Genomic DNA, 21044 nt, shown 5'->3' with positions numbered 1-21044 from the left:
CATATTCAACCGGAATGGTACTAGAAAAAGCGTGTGTTATAATAAATAAATTCAACAAATTTTATCATCTCTCAACTACGGTTCACCTGGGTCGTTCGTTTCGCGGGGATAGATTTTAGGATGCGAAAATTTGCGGAAAACCTTGCGTGAGCTCTTCCAAGCTTTGTTTGTTTGTTTATTTTTGTTTACGTCTTCCGCTTTCCCAGTACATTCGCTTTTGCTTTTCACCTTTCCCCTATTCCATTCGATTTTTTTTGTTTTTGTTGTGTGTAACTCTAAACAATTTTTTATCCTAAATATTTTCTTACGTACTAGCAAAAATTTCATTCAATTTCTTATTCCCTAAGCCATTCATCCTAAGCGCGGTGTGTCGCTGGCCATTCCTGACTGCATGACGCTTCGGCCGAACCATTGCCGTATTCGTTCGTCCCCATCCTCCAACACCATCAACTCGCCTCGCGCGGTTGGAACCGTCGATCGCCATGTTTTGTTTTCTCGTTTCCTTCCCATGCGCTCAATTAATCATTATTCATCAAGCCATTCTGAGTGAGTTGCAGTGTTACATTTGCCTTTTTTTCCTCCAAATCTACCTTAAATTTATAACCTATATAAATACGCCTAAGAGTTTCTGCTGTTTTCTCTTAACTCTAGTAAAACTACTACACGCTTTCATCATTTCATTTTCATTTCAGCTACTTAATCCTGTTGTATCCCCAACCACATGCATTGGAAAGGGACTAGGGGACGAGTCCGGGCGGCTGACTGGCCTCGGTACCCTCGGAATCGCTCCGTTCTTCCCTATCCGTCCCCCTCCCATCCTCTCGTCTTCTCGCTTTCTACTCCACTACCCCTTTCGGTTGTGCTTTCCTATTCTACAAGAGCGTCAACATTTAATTCGCCACGGCACCCATCGATTAATTTCCTACTTTTAAATGAACTTGGCTTTACCAGTCCTCGAAGGAGATGCTGCTCTTCGCGCCACGTTCTTTATGTATCGATTCTCGTGTCTACACTGTGTCGTTTCAATCGGTCAAGCAATAATAAAAGAAAAACTATTTCTTTTGTTTTTTGCTTAATTTTATTACCTTCACCCCCAAAACAGCGCCTTCCGGTAGGGAAATATTCTAAAATTATTCACCGACGCAGGGTTTGCTGCTGTCAAGCTGTGGGTGTTCATTTAATTTTCACCTTTCGCACCTTTGCAGGTCAAATTGAACCACTGCGTAAGTGCAGTGTCACAAAAACAGGGTTCTGATCGCATGAAAGCAGAATTACATCTTGCTGACCGCTTGTTTTTTTGGCGGCCTAGCCTAGCATCTTTCTTCCCTCTAACCAAGGACACACAAACAGCTAGGCTATGCCGGAGAGGAGTACTCTCATAAACGGCCCTCTTAAAGAGTGGATACTGGGGAGAAAACATAAATCTAATTCTTGGAAATGCAATCCCTTTTTTGCCACGCGACTCTCTACACACTACCCACCACTCACCCACCCGCATACACTCGTACACAGACACACTCGCTTTGGATCAATAACAACAACTTGCGCTAGTCGCAATACCTTACTAAAGACCCCGACTAGTGTGTGTGTGTGTGTGTGTTTTAGTCAAAATCGTGTCTAGTACAACTATACCAAGATGGCCAATGGGCTAGAAAAAAAAGTCAGACTAACGTCGTCCTGATAAGTGTTTCAACTTACACCGTTCCTGCCGTCCCGGCTCGGGGTTACCAGCATACGCTCCGATCTCTGTCCACGGCTGGAATGGAAGATGGAGGACACGTGGGTTCGCGTAATACTACTGCCCCAACTGTGCGCCTACACTGCGACTACTGGCGACTATTCTTACTACTATTACTACTTCTACTACACCCTACCCTACTACCACTACTGCCTGCTACTGCTGCCGCGAAATGTGCCGACTATGCTGACCTGACTGAGTATCTACTACCGACGACTGCACGGTATGGGTTTCATCATTTGGCTCTTCCAATGTCCACCCGAATGTGGGTGTCCTAATAAAAGTTCAAAAAACCACAAAAAACCTAACGTGTGTGCGTCTGCCTGCCTACCAACCCGATCTCTGCCCTCTTTGCCTTGGGGAGTCTTTTTCGAAATTTGTAACCCGGTGTGTTTATACGGTCGCCAAATATATTTATATCGTTCCTTCTGCTATCCCCAAGTCGGTAGTCATCCCCTTCTGGGCTGCAGATAATCTCTCTATCTCTCTATCTGTCTCTCTCCCCCCGGCACGCTGCAAGTGAGTTGATGATTATGACCAAGGATTCACAGAAGCATTCGCGCCGAACCGGATGTCCGACGATGACGACGACGACAACACTTTCTCCCCTAGGTAAAGGTAAAAATGGCTCGAAAAAATCACCGTGCAAGAAACCGTGCCACTGCTGTAATGTATTACATCATTTGTATGTTTTTTTTTTGTTTTGTTTCATGTTCTCTTCTTTTCGTTCATCTTTGTATGTACGTTTGTTGCGTTGCGTGTCTTTAATTTAATGTTTCTTATCTTCGCTTTACCCGATCCCCGAATAGATCACCGACACGCTGTTTCTTCAGCTGCTGGCAGCAGCTATAGCGTAGCAGCAAATACACAGCCCCAACAGTAACGCTGCCGTTGGTTCGAATCGATCATACAGCTCAGCTCGCAAGTTCCAGCGGCGTGCATGAAGGTGTGAGGTCCGTGCGATTCTGTCTCCAACCTTTCTATAGGCTTTCTATTCTTCCTTCACAGTTCCATCTGGAACAAATCTACGGCTTGTACAATTCGAATATTACATCGGCAGGGTTTGTGTTTCTATCCATTTTTTGTAGTAAACGTCATCTACTTATCCCTTGAAACTACTATTTCCTACTGGCAATAGTGGCCAGCTTTCAAACAGTTATAATCAGAGTGTTACACCAACCTTGGAACGTGACTTGTCTGGAAGACAGAAGACATCTACACCTTCCGCAGGACATTTATCTAGTACTCGTTTTTTTAATGTATCGCAACAAACCGAAAACGATCATGAAAAGGGACAGGACTATAAACTAGTCACACCTTGCTACTCAGCCTGTCTAGCTAACAGCGATCCTACTCGTGAATCATCGCACTGAACCTCTCTGAAGGTTTGATCTGATGTGTTTTTCGTGTTTCGAACACTCTGCTTTCTATTTCTGTGCATAAACGTTCACCTCATCTTTTTCATGATATTTTTTTATGATCTCCCCCATTTTATTGTTTAGATGTTTTTATTTACTTATGTGTGTTTGTTTTGTATGCTTGTTTCATATCTTCTCTGACTGGCTTGTTTGATTTGTAACATTCTGTTTTCTTTTGTTTGCATTGGGCACCCACGAGTGTATCGATGCTTTATTTGTTTGTTGTTTTGCATTTAAATGTTGTATTGTGTGTATGATTTAAAGTTAATTAGATGAATTTTTATATCATACATTTCTTTTCCTCATGTATAAGTGTAAAATTGAAAATGAATGGAATAACAAAAAAAAACGTACTTGAAAGCAGTAGGAGATCGGAATTTTTGTCTTATTGTTGGCACCGAAATGATGTACTCAAACGATCCTCATGCACAAATTCTTTGCAATCGATGGCAACAGAGATCGGTGACCGCAAAAAGTCGTCGGAAAAAAGCGCAATAAAAAAAAAGTTTTCTACAAATATGTGGAAAATATCATCATCTATGCTGTGAGTGTGCTAATGTTTTTATTTTATTTTTCCCAACCCCCCTTTCCTCAAACTCGTCCACTCCGATACATCGTGGACGCTGGCCGGTAAAATATTACGCGCCTATAGACTTTGTACAGTAGCTGTTCCATATATTCGGTATACGTGTAGTGTGTTTTAATTTTGCCAATCTCTGTGTGGCGCTGTTCCAAATCGAGATGGCTCGCGAAAAGTTTATAAAATAATTTGCTTCTACTCCACCCTATCTATTGCCTTCCGGCACTCCGGAGCCCGCTCAACGGGGGCCAGGTAGGTGTGATTTTTACGAGGTGTTGCTCAGCGGACACAGCTGTTTCCACAACATCATCTGTTTCCCATCGTCGTCATCGTAGAAACACCACAGACCGAAGGGAGGCCTCAATTGGCAGCGCCGTGCAAAAGGGAATCAGTCTTTCCGTACGTACGACAGCGTTTAACTAGTTTGATCATGAATATCTATTAGAGCGTTTGTGATGAATAAGAAACACAAAATTTGGAGGAGAGAAAAAAAAGCACACACACTCTTCCGACTGAGTGTTGCCAACTTAAATCGGCACGAGGTCGAGCCCAACAAGGAAAGCCACTTTACAGTGCGTAGTAAAAACATAACTTATCTAAAAGGTAAACTATACGATTTGGAATTCAAAGTATGCCCCAGTCGATAAATAATGTCGATAGCAGCAAACAAGAGAGACTATTACTCTGTATCACAGCATGAAACATATTATCACATAGCTTATTTGCACTGGCAGTGTCCGGCCGTACTGGTTATAATGCTCCGGTACTCTGGCCAGGCAATCGGCAGGCAAAGTGTCTATTCCTGTTCTAAACAATAAGCACAATCTCCCACATCCCATTCCCTCACCTTTTTGCTTGGCTATGTATTGCTTACGAGTCACTCCCCTGTGTGCCACCCCTCTCCTTCGTGACGCCCCAAATACGATTTGATCCGAGCCCATTATTCTATACGGGATAACATTGTATATATGAGTTTATGTGATTATAAGTGTCATTACCGTTCGAAATTACACGCGATCACCGATGTTATTTGCACCGGAAAAAATGTTCCAGACCTGAAGTACATGCGGTGTTTGGTACAATCATTTCGGTACAGAAAGAAATGCAATAAGAAGCGATCAAGTCAAAAGTAGCAAGAGAACCGTATTCCGTTTACAGCATTTTAATTAGAACAGGGAAAGGTATCGACGTAAGAACGTAAGAATAAATTTAAAATAGATGATACAGTTCTGTCTTACCACTTTACTACATGTGTATCTGTGTTGTGTTTTCACGTGATTGTTACACTTTTAAAATAAATTTCCACAATTCAACAGAAGGTAAACGTGATTGCTTTTTAAAGTGTAGCGATGCAGCCTCACAGGCTATCATAAAGAGTGTTGTAGACGCGGGTCCATGATGGGCGATTGGTTGTCTCGTTATAATAACTCCATTTCCATAAATCACTATATATGATTATTGTGTTGTTTGTGTGCCAACAAAAAAAAACAATCCCCTACACCCTTGACAGGCCAGTAGATCTTAGTTTTCGCATTTTCCTGCTCTCGTATATCAAACCGTTGCCTCGTGCCTCCCGTTAGTGCTATTCAATGCAAATTCAACAACTGGAAAAGGGATTTTCAAAAATATTTGTGTAGAAAAGTTATTATTTATATGGTTGCCCGTACGTACTTGCTCACTTTGCTTCATTTGTCGTTTGTCTTCTTACAGTGTTCAGTTTTTCTTATTCCTGACCGCATGCTCAATGGCGAATAGTCGTCATCAAGTGTTATCGTCTTTGTAATTATTGGTATGCTATATATGCATCCGTGTTGCTTTAGTTTGTTGAATGATTTGCGACTCAATTTTTATTTTCTTATGTTGCACCTTTTGCTTGCCTACTATCTTTTTTTCCTTACTTTCAAGTGTTTGCTTTTCCGTTTTCCTCCTACCACAAGCTGGTGGACGCGCATTCTTTCCCTCATCGTCTCATCGTGGCAAGAGATAGCGATGAATAATGTTGGCCTGGCCAAGGATCTACCTTACGGAACCGTTAACACACGTGGCGCGCGCGTCGTAGGAAAAGAATGAAAACAAAAATTGTGGGAAAAGGCACAATTTCTTCTATTTGTGTTTTGCCAATTTGCCAAGCATCAGGTCACGCGCAATCCATCAGTCGATATTGCTACAATATGAATCAACAAAAAAACACACAACCACAAGATTTGAAGCAATCTGTTAACGCACTGAAAACGAAAGAAAATATTAGAATATTAGAAGTACATGAACTAAACGATACAAATGAGAAAATCAGTGTGAGGTATGTTTCTAGATAAAGAAAACAAGAATAAATAGTATGTTTCTCACATGAGCCATTCTATCTTTGCCTCTGTGAACGAGATGACAACGAAATTACCACTAGAAAAATTGAGAAGATAACACAAATCAATCAACCAAAACTCACCAAAAAAACAAAAAAAGAAAACACATGTTGCGTGTAACATTGCTCAACATTTCTCACTGATACCATGATACCATAAACTGGCAGGATGCCAACCGGGGACAACTTTGGTCTCGTTCTACTCATGATCGTTTATTTCCGCATTTCGTAACGCCCCCAACCGGCGCGGTTTTTTTCTTGCTCGCCGATTTATGCGCCCCTTTTCCGTTCACAACAAATAAAAATTCACAGTTCTGGGAGATGATCTTACTCTACATTCGAACGAGGTGTTGATAGCCTTTCAACATGGAGAGCGCAACGTGTAAAAATTAAAGTAAAAAAAAAACTTAAAGGAAAATAAATCCTTCATTAGCACGAGACATAAAGCAGGTGAATGTTCAATTTCAGATTGCAGTAGATCGAAGTAGCAGTAGCAGAACTAGCAGTTGTAGTAGTAGTGGTAGCAGTATGAGAAGACGTAGTAGCTCTAGTTGTGGAAAAAGAAGCTTAAAAAGATAAATTGGGAATTTGTATGGAAGTTTTCATCATGATTCACATTTTCATGCACAGTTCGCTCACTAATTTAAACCAGCCGGTTCCGTTACACGTGCTTTTCGATTCGTTCCTATATCATTTCTCCATGGTTTTTTCTCTTTCTCTTTTTCTCTCTCCTTTCTATGCTTTGTTTACTATTTCTCTCTAGTTTTCCTTGCTTCATTTAATCGTCGCCACCAATGCACTATCACAATCACACCAAAGGTAAAGGGAAAACAAAGTTTCAACGGAGAAGGAAAACAAACAAGTATAGCATAGGTGGAAGGTTAAATGGTGATTGCTTACATATATGCAGCATCGCTTAGCCCTTCGCAAGGAAAGTCAAGTAACGAGAACAATCGTTCGAAAAGTCGAACGAAACGGAATATAAATAAAAAACAAAATAGGAGGACATAAACAAAACGAGAGTACAATTAAAAAATTAGAACGCGAGCGGAAAAAGTCCTTCGAAAAAAATCCTACTTAATGTATTAAACACTCTAAAAACTAGTCTTATAGTGCTAGGATGATCGGCGCGCTTCTAGTTTCGAGTTCCAATTTCTTTCGCATCTGCTTCAAATCTCTCAACCTCTTTACCAGAAAGCATTGTAGCGTATCTACTGGCTTAATCCATTGCGAAAGAGTTTCCACACCGACAACGTTCACAAACGTTTTTTGCTCTCTATCTCCTTTTCATCCTTTTAATTCTTTCGCATTCTTTTGCATCTGTGTGTTTTTTTTTCTCATTTCTGGGATTCTGCAAGAAAACTAATCTTTCTAAGGGACTAAACCTATCAACTAGCATTTTCCACTTTCGCAGCTTCTCACGTCTCGCGTCAATCCTGCTGCCCTCTCTTCCGCCATTTACGTCATCCGGTACTCCCCTCCCCCAGGTTCCGGGTCAAAACGAGTTTTCGATAGACCCATTCCAACTACGAACTGTCTCTGGCGAATCCCTAATTGTCCTACTCTACGGCACACGCTAACGCGATGTACCAGGTTTAAATTAACAAAGACAAAGGAAGAAGAACGTTATTTTAGTGGGAGGAATGGGAAAAACAAAGGAAACAATAAATTAAAATTAACTCTACTAAAAAAAACTGAGCAACACATCGGAGAGGGAAAGAAACAGACCCGCAAACATGGGTGCAACAAGTGTCGTGCGGAATAAGGTGGCGGGAAAGTAAACAAAGGTTTTCCGGAGGGAAATAATTTATAATAAAATAAAAAAAAGACAAACGAAAATGAAAAACAACATGTTGTGTATGTTCCTCTAATTCTCCTAATCACGCTCAATTTTCGATCGACAGTTTTCTGCTGTTGCGTTGACGGAATTCTTTTCAAGTAGTGGCCAAATACTGTGCGAGAGACTGACGCCGAAGAAACGGTTCTACTATTTCATTAAAACAGCCAAGTTCCAACAATTGGTGCTGCAGCATTAGCGTAGCTTTCCTTCTGCTCTTTGGATGATCTGAAACGATTCCCCTATCAAGGTACTATCGATGTCATTCCGTCGCGATCTTCAGTCACATGTTTTTTTTATCCGTAGTGTAATCATGCAACAATCCCTTCCCGGCCAATCGTGCCTATTAAATCGATTTTGTCCATTGGCTTAATATGATCAAAATGGTACATTTAATTCCAACAACTTTCAATTGTTCCATGCAAGACTAGGGCATCCCGTAAAATACTTGGACACCAAGAATGATAAAAATGTCAGTCCAAATTTTGATGGAATTTGTTAAAACATCTTTGAATAGAAGGAAAAAGATAAAAGAACATCGAGCATTCATTCAAAGGCTCAGCAACTGCTGAAACTGTCGCTTACGTTCAATGCATTGTGTATTTTAGTTTCGCTACCACACGAATCCAAAATACATCATTCGTTCGTTTCGGTTATAGCCGATAACGAACGGAGGTTGCCATTGCTTCTGTTTATTTAGCACTTCTTTGAGATGCATTTTCGTCAAACGGAGGCCAAATTTCTTCCACCTACTCTCTTGCTTAGCTCGTTTTTTTATGTTTATGTTTTTTGTTTGTCGTTCGAAATGTTTCTCCTTCTTTATCTTTGATCGTGCTTAGCCCATTGCCCGGTTTTGACATTCGCTTTTCGCAATTACGATCATGTAGCATCCAATCGATGCCAGCAATCGAATAACTTCCGTTTGAGGTACGAGGGCTGACAATAAAGTAAGGTCTCCAATTTTTTTTTCATAGAAAATGACATTTTTTTACAAAAAGCGATACACCGTTGGAAAGGCCAAGGTCTTGGCTACTTTTCTACATAATCGCCATTTTTTTTCCAACACCTTGCGCATCCGCACGATGAACTTGTCTATGCTGGCAGAATACCACTCTCCGTCCGCCTCGCGCAGCCAGCGCGTTCGGAGCTTCGGTCAGCTGTTACGGCACCCATCGGGCAGAAACTTTGTGATACTGCAAGTTGTTCACAAGGATATGACGGATACAAAAATACGTATACAAAAAACGGATCTTAGGAAAATATGAATTGTATAATTTGAAGGTCCTTATTGTGGATGCAAAGTAAACATATTCTTTTGCCGCCGGATTGTTTACGAGTTTCACGCAGCTGTGAATTTTTAAAACGATCAAGAGTAAAATGTGATCGAGAAAGTCTAATAACAATCTATGAATATGTCGCCTGGTATTGAACACCTCATACAATAGTTTCAACGCCAACTCGATCGAATTGTTCTTTTGCATGTTTTTTTTACATGTTTTTTTTCTCCGAAAATTTTCTTACTTGCCAGATCAGTTGGTTGTCCGGATTTGACCGTACTATGCAGACTCCTACTTTAGTGGGGGCGAAGAGAGTTACTGTGATCAAAAGAAGGTATATTATAGATTGCTGGTCATCCGTTCGTAGTACCGGAGGGTGCCAGACTCGAGGTTTGGTTAGATCTAATAAAAATTGTCGATAGCTGGGTAAACATATTTCCATACTGAGCGTTTCCAATCGCTTTTCCAATAATAAGTGAATGTATTAACGAATACGAATTGAATATTAAAAGATGTGCAGACTTATTATGACATTTATTCGACAAAACATCACATTGATGTAGTGTTCCAATTCTGATTTGATTTGGATCAATCATAAAACATGGAAGCAGACTAAATATGCTTAGTTTAGGTTTGCTTAAAAAGTTCTTAAAGGAAGTAGTTTTTAATGTTGTTAAACAGTGTGAAGATCTTTTGCAAGTAAACTTATTTTGTTTAAAAATCGAACATACATAAATGTATAATAATTTATGTTTATGTATCTATATTGTCGGTAGCTTAGAAGAATGCGATTAGAAGCAGAATGTTTGATAGCTTCAAAATTATGATAGGTTCTTCCAGTCGGGTTTCAAATGAATGTGATCCAAACTTGAAACAACATTTATGCCATGCCATACTATGTTCGGATGAGCATTGCGCATTGGATTCTTTTCACCCACTTACTTGCAAGGATCATAGATTGCGGTAAAGTTTGCTTCAATCTAAATAGTAATACTGAGACAAAACAAAATCAAAAACGAACAGTTTTGTGCAACGGTTCGGTTCCAACCCCATATTGGAGCACCTAAGATCCAGAGCACACATAAAACATGTTTTTTTTTTATATGATCTTCATTCGTGTCTGCGGTGCTCTCCTCCAAGCACACCGTATCCCCTAAACAACCGTTCTCGTTCCATCGAGAACTTATCCTCCAGCTCATGTTTTTTATGCAGGAAATCTAAGTCCCGCCTTAAAGCGTCCTGCAGTGTAGGTGGAATCGAATATGGCGGCAAGGGAGTGGTGTGGGTGAACGGAGCGCGCTCTCTCGTTTGCTGTGCAATCCAGCTGATCGATGCATCAGCGTCGCGTGTGCAGTATGTAACGGCCAGTGTAGTGTCCTTACGGAGTGCAAGACATTTCTATCACTGAACGTGAAGGCTCGATGGGCCATCGTGACCAATCGAAAGGCGTGTTCACAGTGTCTAAGGTGGCATCGAAGCACTTGCCGAGTCTCCAACGTGTGCGGACAAGGAGGCTGCACGCAGAAACACCACACACTACTACACAGCGAGAAAGTCGGTAACCGGCCGGTTTCGACAACGACGGTGGCAACGGCGGAGTGCAACGTCCATGTGAACGCAGCGGGCGGGGTCTTACTACGGTACGTGCCGATCGTCCTTCACGGCAAGGGAAGGACGGTAAAGACCTATGCCTTGCTGGACGACGGATCATCATCCACCTTCATCGAGCACGACCTGGTCGCAGAACTGGGGTTAAGTGGAGCTCCGCAGCCGCTGTGCATCAACTGGACCGGTAATCAGAAACGCGAGGAGGCCGGGTCAGTTCGATTAGCGATCACACTTTCTGGCGCCTTTGACGGTAGCAAGCGGCATAAAATGTCGAAGGTGCACACGCAGGAGCAACTTGCGCTACCAGAACAGCCGCTAGACACGGAAGCACTGTCCAAGCAATATAAGTACCTCATGGGAGCGCAAGCCGAATCTTACGCTGATGTCAAACCCCGGGTGCTAATCGGAGCAGACAATTGCAGGTTGGGGCAAGCGATGGTGACTTTAGAGGGCAAGGCTAACCAACCTATTGCTACAAAGACGAGACTGGGGTGGATTGTTTATGGGCCGTGTGCTTCGTTTCATCCGACCGTCGAGAAAACCGTTCTGCACCATAGCATTAACATCTGTCCATGCGCTGACCAAAGTGACGACAAACTGCATAGCGCGGTGAAGGAATTCTTCGCGATCGAGTCACTTGGAATTTCAAGCACCACAAGGGCACTACACTCGAAGGATGACGAACGGGCACTCGAGATCCTTAAACGAGAAACAAGGATTGAAGGAAGCCGTTTTGAGACCGGTCTCTTGTGGCGATGCGACAACATTCGACTTCCCTGTAACAAAGACATGGCGATGAAGCGGTACGAGTGTCTCAAGAAAAGAATGCTTAAAGACCCTGAGCTAGCAAAGGCGATCACGCAAAAAATGACGGAATACGAGGCAAAGGGTTACATACGATGTTTGACCGAATCGGAAAAACTCCAAAAACACCCTAGGGACTGGTACCTGCCGATTTTCCCAGTCACCAACCCGAACAAACCAGGGAAGCTGAGGATGGTGTTCGACGCAGCTGCCAAAGTCAGGGGTGTGAGTTTGAACACCCATCTCGTCACCGGGCCGGACCAGCTCACTAGTCTTCTCTCGGTGTTGTTTAAGTTTAGGGAATACCACATTGCTGTAGCCGGTGACATTAGAGAAATGGTCTTTCAAGCTAAAATGAAGAAAGAAGATCAACGAAGCCAAATGTTTCTCTGGGGTGACCAAGGCAACAACGCTGAGCCGGCGACGTATGCCGTAGCGGTCATGACATTCGGCGCAGCATGCTCACCAAGCAGCGCTCAATATGTAAAAAACATCAATGCTGAACGGTTCGAAGAGCAATTCCCACGCGCAGTCAGCTGTATTAAGAACGAGCACTATGTGGATGACATGCTCACTAGTGTTGAAACCGAAGAAGAGGCGATAGAACTAGCCGAGCAAGTCCGTCTTATCCACGCCCAAGGTGGTTTCGAAATCCGAAATTGGGGTTTTAACTCGTTTAATGTGGCCGCGCACCTACGAAAGGAACAACCCTGTGACCTCAGCCTAAATATGTGTTCTGAAACCCTCAAGGAAAAAGTGTTGGGAATGTGGTGGGATATAGCAACGGATTCGTTCACATTCCGTCTCTCACTCAAACACGATAAGCAGCTACTCTCAGGCGAAAGATTTCACACCAAACGAGAAGTCCTGAGAACACTCATGATGATATATGACCCAATGGGCCTGATCGGATGTTTCCTCATCTTCGTAAAGATTCTCTTACAGGAAATATGGCGAGCAGGACTCGGATGGGACCAAGAGATCATCGGGACCATTTCTGAAAAGTGGTCCATGTGGGTAACGTATCTGCCGGAAGCTTTAAAGGTGAGCATACCCCGGTGCTACCGAAATACCACGTCAGCCAGTGTACAACACGTCCAGTTGCACGTATTCTGCGATGCGAGTGAGTATGCGATGGCTACCGTGGCATACTTTCGTTTCAAGGAGGGCGACACCATAGAGTGTGCGCTAATCGGGTCGAAAACACGCGTAGCACCCATAAAGTTTGCCTCGATTCCCCGACTCGAACTACAAGCAGCGCTAATTGGATCAAGATTTTCCGCTACGATCCTGCAGGAGCATCGAATCAATATCGCCAAGTGTGTTTACTGGACGGACTCCGAAAACCAGTTTCAGTTCGGCAGTGAATCAGAGCGGAGGTTAGCAGTGCAGTTCCTGAAAGGGTTAGCGGAAAAGTAAGGTTACGGCACGACCGCGTGGTCACGCCGAGCTGGAGCTCAGGTCAGAAAAATCCTAGCTGCCGCACATCTCGTTCTGTTTGAGTCAATCAAGCGGACCACGAGTTCTTGTGTCCTGACAACGGAAGGAATTATCCCTCCCGTGGCCGGCGGGTGGACATATGGCTATTATTAGCCGGTCCTAAAGGACGAGCCCCTTCATAGGAGTTCGGACAGAGTCGGTACGCCTCTGATTACGAGTAAGGGAACAAACGTTCGACTTAGCGTAGGAGGATATACCCCGACTCGCATAGCGAAAGAAGAAGAAGAAGACTCCGAAAACGTCGCTCCGCTCCGATCACCGACGGTACAGTCAGTTTGTCGCTTTCCGTGTAGGGGAAATCTTGGAACATACAGAAGTGACGGATTGGCGGTGGCTTCCGACGAAGATGAACGTGGCGGATGAAGGGACCAAGTGGCAACGTTTCCCAGACCTGGGTCCATCAAGCAGGTGGTTCCGAGGACCCGACTTCCTTCGTGAACCAGAACAGCAGTGGCCAGGAGCCCAGGCATCCATTGAAGAAACCGCAGAGGAATTGAGGCCGACGCTGCTGCATCACTCAGTCACTGAGCCCTTAATCCTTTTCGATCGTTTTTCCAGGTGGAAAAGGCTACTAAGATCGATCGCATACGTTCTCCGATTTGCAAACAACCCTCGGAAGCAATCCAAGCGGGAGCCAATCGCCACGGGACCGCTCAACTCGAAAGAGCTAGAGCAGGCCGAGCGGGCAATATTCATCACCGCTCAACGAGACGCCTTCCCCGAGGAGATACAACGCCTAAGCGATGCTGACCACGGACACCAGCCGACGAGAAGTGTCCTCAACAAAGACAGCACGCTGTTCCGATTATCCCCGGAAATCGACGATCACGGAGTGCTGAGATCGCGAAGCCGCTTGATTAACTGCCCTTGGATCGATGACTACGTAAAGCGTCCCATAATCTTGCCCAGGAATCACCGCGCAACGGCCCTCCTGCTAGCGGATTTCCACGAGAGGTATATGCACATTAACCACCAAACGGCTATTAACCAGGTCCGAGAGAAGTTCCACATACCGCGGATAAACTCCGAATTTAACCGTGTACGTCGAAGCTGCCAATATTGCAAGGTTCACCGCGCCAACCCGGATCCCCCGCTGATGGGAAACCTTCCCATGGAACGGTTGGCAGCTTTCCAACAACCGTTCACCTACACGGGAGTTGATTACTTCGGGCCCATGCACGTAGCAGTTGGCCGACGATCGGAGAAGCGGTGGGGAGTAATTTTCACGTGCCTCACTACACGGGGAATACACTTGGAAGTCGCCCACACGCTAAACACTTCATCCTGCATTCTCGCGCTCCGGCGGTTCATTGCGCGAAAGGGAATGCCGGTGGAAATACGAAGCGACTGCGGAACCAACTTCGTTGGGGCCTCCCGTGAGCTGAAGGAGGTTCTGCAAAACATTGATCGTGACAAGCTGATGGAAGAGTTCAACGCGCCAGGTCTGAAGTGGGTATTCAACCCTCCAGGGGCACCACATTTCGGAGGTGGTTGGGAGCGCCTGATCCAGTCGGTAAAAAGGTGTATTGGTGAACTTCAGATGCCGCGACTCCCAACCGATGAGATCCTGGAAACGACATTGGCTGAGATTGAGGTTGTCATAAACTCAAGGCCCCTCACACACGTACCCCTGGACAATGAGTCAGATTCACCACTAACGCCTAACCATTTTCTCTTCGGAAGCTCCAACGGGACGAAACCTCCGGTCGCCCTCGATGACGGTTCCACAGCACTGCGAACAACGTGGAAGACATCGCAACAGCTAGCCAACAGGTTTTGGAGGAAGTGGGTTGCGGATTACCTGCCGACTCTAGCACGTCGAACGAAATGGTTCCACCCGGTACGCCCTATAAAAGAAGGAGATGTAGTAGTAATCGCGGACGGAAGCTTACCTCGGAACAGCTGGCCCAAGGGACGGGTCGTCGCAGTAATTCGAGCTAAGGACGGGCAAGTGCGGCAAGCAACGGTGCAGACCCAAAACGGATTACTCCAACGACCGGCGACAAAGATTGCAGTGCTTGACGTCAAACAGGATGGAAACGGTGACGCGCCAGCACGAGGTTCGGACTGACAGCTGTTTAGTAAACAACGAGAGACAGGACGGAGTAAAGTAAATATGGCCCAGTCGGCATAATTACTCGGGGGGCAATGTTACGAACGCGTAACGCTCGTAACGCTCCGTCCCACAAACAGGAAATATTTCGTTATCTTCGGGCCTGCATTCAACTTCGGGCTAAGCCGGGGGTGGGGGCCAACGTGCGTTCGGCCACTATAAAAGCGAAAGCACGATCATTTGAAGTCCTTTTTCCTGTACCCAGAATAAATAGAGTGAAGTTTTTAAAACGTGCCACAAGGCCGTTAACGAAAATCACCGTTTTTATTTCTTAAACCCCAACAGGAAAGAAGCAGGTTGCGTTCGCAACAGTCATAATACATGAAAGCAGTGCTGAATGCTAAATTTACAATTTTCATTCATCAAGGAACGATTTCCCACAACAGTTGTTGTTACAAATACCAAAGCAGCATATTTTTTGCCGCACGTAAATTCAGTGTGAAGCGACGATATCGGATCGAGATTGGTTAATCGCAACCGTACAATCTTCTATATTTCATTTCATTTTGCAGTGCAGCTTCTAGTTTTCTTTAGCAGAACATTCCAGAACATTTTTGCTCAGAACTCCCGATTTTTAAAAGAAAGGAGGTAACAAATGCTGACCTGCCTGTCGTACACTAAACGTTGATGAATTTTAATTGCCTTTATTCGGCAAGTGATGCGTAAATAATTAAAAACGAAATGGAAATTGTGCATAAACATGTAGCGCATCTAGCCGCCGTACAAAAGTAAACAAAGATTTTTAGCCGCGAGTGCGGCGGCTATGCTAACAGAGATGCTCTTCATTTCTCCCTCACACACGTGGATGGGTACAAATCGCGTGTTGGTGGGAAAATTTAAAGGGGCGCGTGCGTGAGCGCTTCGACACATCAAGCGGCCAACTTATCATCTAGCCGATACACAAAACGCTACCAATAGATGGCGCTGATACCAACCGGTTGGACTTTTAACGTTGAAAGTTTAATTTTAAAATTAGGCTTATCGCACTTTCTTTTTGTCATGTTTCTAGCGCTGTAATTGGCTTATCGCTTCATACCACTGCCATTTTGTTTTCACGACCAATTATGATTGATTGCCAATGAAGAGAATTTTTGTTTTTTACTCCAAATAACCGGAGATAATAAAGTAGATACAAGTACAATCGACATTGAAATAAATGTTTTCATCTCCTATGTTAAGCTGATTTGAATAAGCAGGCAGTATGAAATTCAATTCGTCAATAATTTAATTTTCATTTCACTCCACTGCCTAAGTTTGTCGCTTTTCTACTGCAATATGTCTTTTATTGCATATATTGGAAAAAATTGCATGCGAAAAATCCCGTGGGACCGACAGCCGTGTCGGTTCGCTTGGACCGACAGAGCCGGTTTGGTAGGTCGCCGTTTCAACGAATCACGTGTTACAATTCGATTCCATTGACGTGAGATGAATGAAAATGACTTTCTCCGCGCAGCATCGAGGAAACATTCACTTGTATCATTTTCTCTTTCTCTATATTTGAAAGAAGTAGTAAAGTCAGTCGGGACAACCTATGCCGAACGAAAATGTACCGATCGATCACCACCTTACGATTCTAACGGTAAATATACCGTCATCTCCGGTGAGCGGATATGCTGTCTCGCCCGACTTTGCCCACTAGTTACCGTTCACTAGCTAGTCATTTAAAATTAACATTCTTCACAGATTTGGAAACAACTTGGAATATTCAATATATTGCTACATGTATCTCTATTTTGATCTTGTTTTTGAGCTAACTGTCTTTCATACCTGATCTAAAACTGGTGATTACATTATTTGATCTAACAATGGAAAAAAGTAATATATATTTCATTTCTTTGCTCAAATTAAAAAAAAAACCAATGAGTCGTTACCCAAGCAACGCTCCGGCTCTGAGAAGTTCATTTTCTCTTCTCAACTCCATATGAAAAAAACGGCCGGTCGACTCGCCGCGTGAGAAGTTCACTAAAATGTAGACAGATGGGGGAAAGGAAAGCAGAAGGTCCTCTCACAGGCGGGTGCGGGGTAAGAATGATGAACGCACCGTCAGATGAATGTTCGTCAAACGTAATGAATGCAAACTTTTAAATACGTGTGTAAATGTGTGTGTGTGTCTAGCGCTCATCGCATATCAAGGGATTTGATTGTATGGATACACGTGCCGATCCGGACGTCCGGGTACACAGCAAAGCATCAATACCATTACGGTCGGATCCGGACGACGGCGTAGGGCAAAGCGTGCCCACTACTGTTACGCCCGGATCCGGACGACCAAGAAGAGCAAAGCTTGTCCAACACTATCGCACATCATTTGCACATGCTGGTTGTTTATGTTTCGTCTACGCCTTGCCGCGTAGCGAACAGTATAGGGCCGCTACACGAACCGAAAACTCCAACCGAGAACTCAAAAACCGTATAAGTTTACGTCAAAATCTTCTCGGTTCGTGTAGCCGCGTTTTGTGGTACCAATTCTGTGAGCCACGCTACACGAGCCGCAAACTCAAAACTTTGCGGCGCAACGAGGTTTTTGTTTTTGATTTTTCAGTTAACTCAAAAATCTTCCTTCAAAGCAAACAAGATCTTATTTCAATTCACACAAAAAGTAAAAGATGGATAATCTGTTGATGAGTGAAGTGTGGCTAACTACCCTATCGCGGGTCATCGAGTTGAGTACCCAAAACTTGCAACAACGCAACAGGCGTATTGTGCGGAGGCAAGAAGATGGCAACCGTTTGCTGGACAATACTGTAGCAGAGCAAGCAAATGAAACTATAATTAACTTTCTTCGCATGAAGAAGGAAGATTTTGATGTTCTCAAGTTACATAAAAAGTGGTAGAATAAAATATTTTAATCTTTATCATTAAACTTTTTGAAACTTTTAGATTTTGGAATCAGTTGGTGGGCCGGACTTTGCGAACCCCTGATCTATAGTGAATTTATAATTGATATTCTAGCTATAAAATAACAAAATATTAACTAACCGTAACTACAAAAGAAACACGTAAATTTATCACCATATGTTCGTTTATTTTGTTTTTGAGATTTGTTATGTTTACATTTATTTCTTTTTCGTCTTCTTCTTCTGACGCATTTGAGTTTTCGGTTAGTTGCCAAAAACTTCTCGGGTGCAGTTTTCAGCTCACGGAGCTGAAAAGTTTTTGACGTAAACTTCTCGGTTGTTCCCCTCTTCTCGCCGAGAAGTTTTTGAGTTTTCGGGTCGTGTAGCGGGGCTCGTACAATGGAACAGGAGCAGCTGACCATGAAAGGCAATAAATCGGAACTTTGTCGTGCGGTTTCTGCAAAACTACAAATGATTGAAAGATGTTTTCTTTGACAAAGTTGTTTCTCTTGAGTATATCTTTCATTTGAAATGTCGTTTGTAAAAATCGGGCAAAGTCCAAAAATGTTGACAAAATTGAATTATTTAGCAATCTGCAACTTTTCAATTGTTAGACGGATTTCTACAAACGACATTTCAAACGAAAGATATTCTCAAGAGAAACAACTTTATCCAAGAAAACATCGTTGTATAACAATAAGATAATGCAAGAACGTCTCGCTAAGATGTAGCTAAACAATAAGAACAGAGAGCTAATCGCTGAGCGAGTGCGATTGAGTTTGTATGCATCGCTTTAGCTGAATGTGTTTGTTCGCACCGAAAGTGCTGGATCAAAACAAGAATCAGCTGGCTGCGGTTTGTGACCCTACTTCCAAATACGCTTCTAAAAATAGCACCACGTATGCAGCGTAGCGATTAGAGTCCATCCGATGTAAAACAAAACTCAGCACGAACGGGTAGCGTAGCAACGGACTTGGTGCATCACGGGTACATTAATACCCCAACACACCAAAGGTTTCGGACTGGTGAAACCAAACGGTAAGTATAAAACTTTATAAATAAAGATAAATATATACACTTTTCTCCCTCAGGCTTCCAAAAGCAACGACCGCCAAAACACCGAACTACCAGCCGAGCAGACCACATGAGGAGGTTCGGCGGCCACCTCCAGGAGGCGGAGTCAACACCGAAGGAGAAGAACACAGAGAAGTGTGCGAGCGCACACACCCCACTTTATGCCATTTAAAAGATGAATATTTGTATATTCATTTTATGTCCAGCGAGTGAACTATGGTCAACTCAGCGCGAATACATCACGTCAAGACGACGTCTAGGGGACCGATTGTGTTCATGATGAACGCTATAGTGAGAAAATTCACGGAGCGTCGCCGGGGTACGTTTTTTCAATGAATGTTTAACTTCAAAACAATAAATTAAAATAACTAGAGAATTTGAAGCATGCGACGAGGTAATCGAACAGGCTACTGGTAAAAAAAGGCATGACCCCGATAAACAGATCATTCTGTGTGCGGTGGGCGAGATAAAAGGAGATGGCTAAGGATGTTACTCTGGGGATCTTCCGACACTGCAAAGTACGGCACAGAGGAGGAAATTTACCATAGTGGAATAAAGTGAATGAACCTGTCTTTGGAATGATGAACATTTGTGTCACATAATCTTCTCATCATCATTAGTATAAAAAAACTGCCACCATACGAAAAGCATGAAATAAAAGGCACTGATTTTGCACACTTTTACAATTTCAAACACACTTTTACAAAATTGGCACAGAGTAACAATTCACATCCTTGTTGAAGCGAACACTTTGCACACACTATTTAATTGAAAAAGGTGTTGATGAATAAATAGAGATGTTGACACTTCACTGTGCTACCACAAATGCACAGCACAATAAACTGTGTGTGGTACCACAGTACGGCACACCAAAAAGTGTTACAGGAACAAAGGCCAAAAACATGCAACACAATTACCATAAATTTTTTCAAAATTTATAAATTTCAATTTAGATTAAACTAAACATTTTCAACAAGAAACCAAATTAAAATTGAACTTTAATTTTTATTAATGATATTCCATTGGAAAGTTTTCATTTCCAGTTTTCAGCTTTATTTCATGATAAACCATCAATAACTTTCCAACCGAATCATTTTTCACGAATATAATTTTCTATTAACCAAATTGACAAGTAATTGAAATTTTGACTTTTTTATTAAATATTATTTTAGTCCATTGAAATTGACAATCGTGATATGTTTGAAAAAGAAAAAGTAATATAAAAAAAGGTAAAAGAGTAAATGAGGCCCCGGCCGCCATGTTTTCGATCGTGGCTACACCTCTTGTGGACGTTTAAACTGAATGTATGCAATTGGTGATACATTAATTCGTTAAATTCAACCTACGAGTATTTGAATCGTAGTGTGTACCGTTAATTTCGGCTACGCAATCAACCTAAGGGTGCGGTATGAGGGGGGCCCACGGGCCCCCCTTATTTCTCAAAACTATAACAAACTCTTTTTTTCAGTAGACCTAGCGCAGTCCGCTCGCTTCGCTCGCTGCGGGCGCGCCGCCGTTTCCAAATCATTTCTTCGGCTAAACTCATTGTTTCATGCTGTCCATCATGTGTGGTATAGTTTACTTACTAGTAACTTAACATGTAAAAGTATGTTAACCCGCATTCAACCTCCACTGCGTGATTAGTTTAAACCGTTATGTTCTTTTAAGCGAACCGTTAGCGATCAAATATTTGAAAAGTATGCATGCGTCGCGCTTTGCATAGCTTCAGGCGCTTAATGTGAACCAGTAGGAAGAGGAGAATCTAGCCCGGGGCCTCATTTACTCTTTTACCTAAAAAAATGTTATTATTTTTAAAAATGTGCTGGACATTTCTTTTGCTAATTCATTTCCAACATCCTCAAACTGTTTTGAGAATTTTCCTCTTGTTTAACAAATAAC

At 43.0% G+C, this 21044-nt stretch overlaps 1 protein-coding gene across 1 annotated transcript in view; it reads right to left on the bottom strand.

Annotated features, from left to right (window-relative positions):
- Nucleotides 1-12722, bottom strand: part of LOC131263280 (large ribosomal subunit protein eL8) — a 77520-nt gene extending 64798 nt beyond the window's left edge. The window contains exon 1 of the mRNA XM_058265455.1: nucleotides 12717-12722. The gene's annotated coding sequence lies outside the window, so the exon portion shown is untranslated. The remainder of the gene's footprint in view (nucleotides 1-12716) is intronic.
- Between the last annotated feature and the right edge of the window lie 8322 nt (nucleotides 12723-21044).

Source organism: Anopheles coustani, chromosome 2 (genome assembly GCF_943734705.1).
Source record: "Anopheles coustani chromosome 2, idAnoCousDA_361_x.2, whole genome shotgun sequence".
Classification (NCBI taxonomy): Eukaryota; Metazoa; Arthropoda; class Insecta; order Diptera; family Culicidae; genus Anopheles; species Anopheles coustani.
This window is presented reverse-complemented; position numbering and strand designations above follow the sequence as displayed.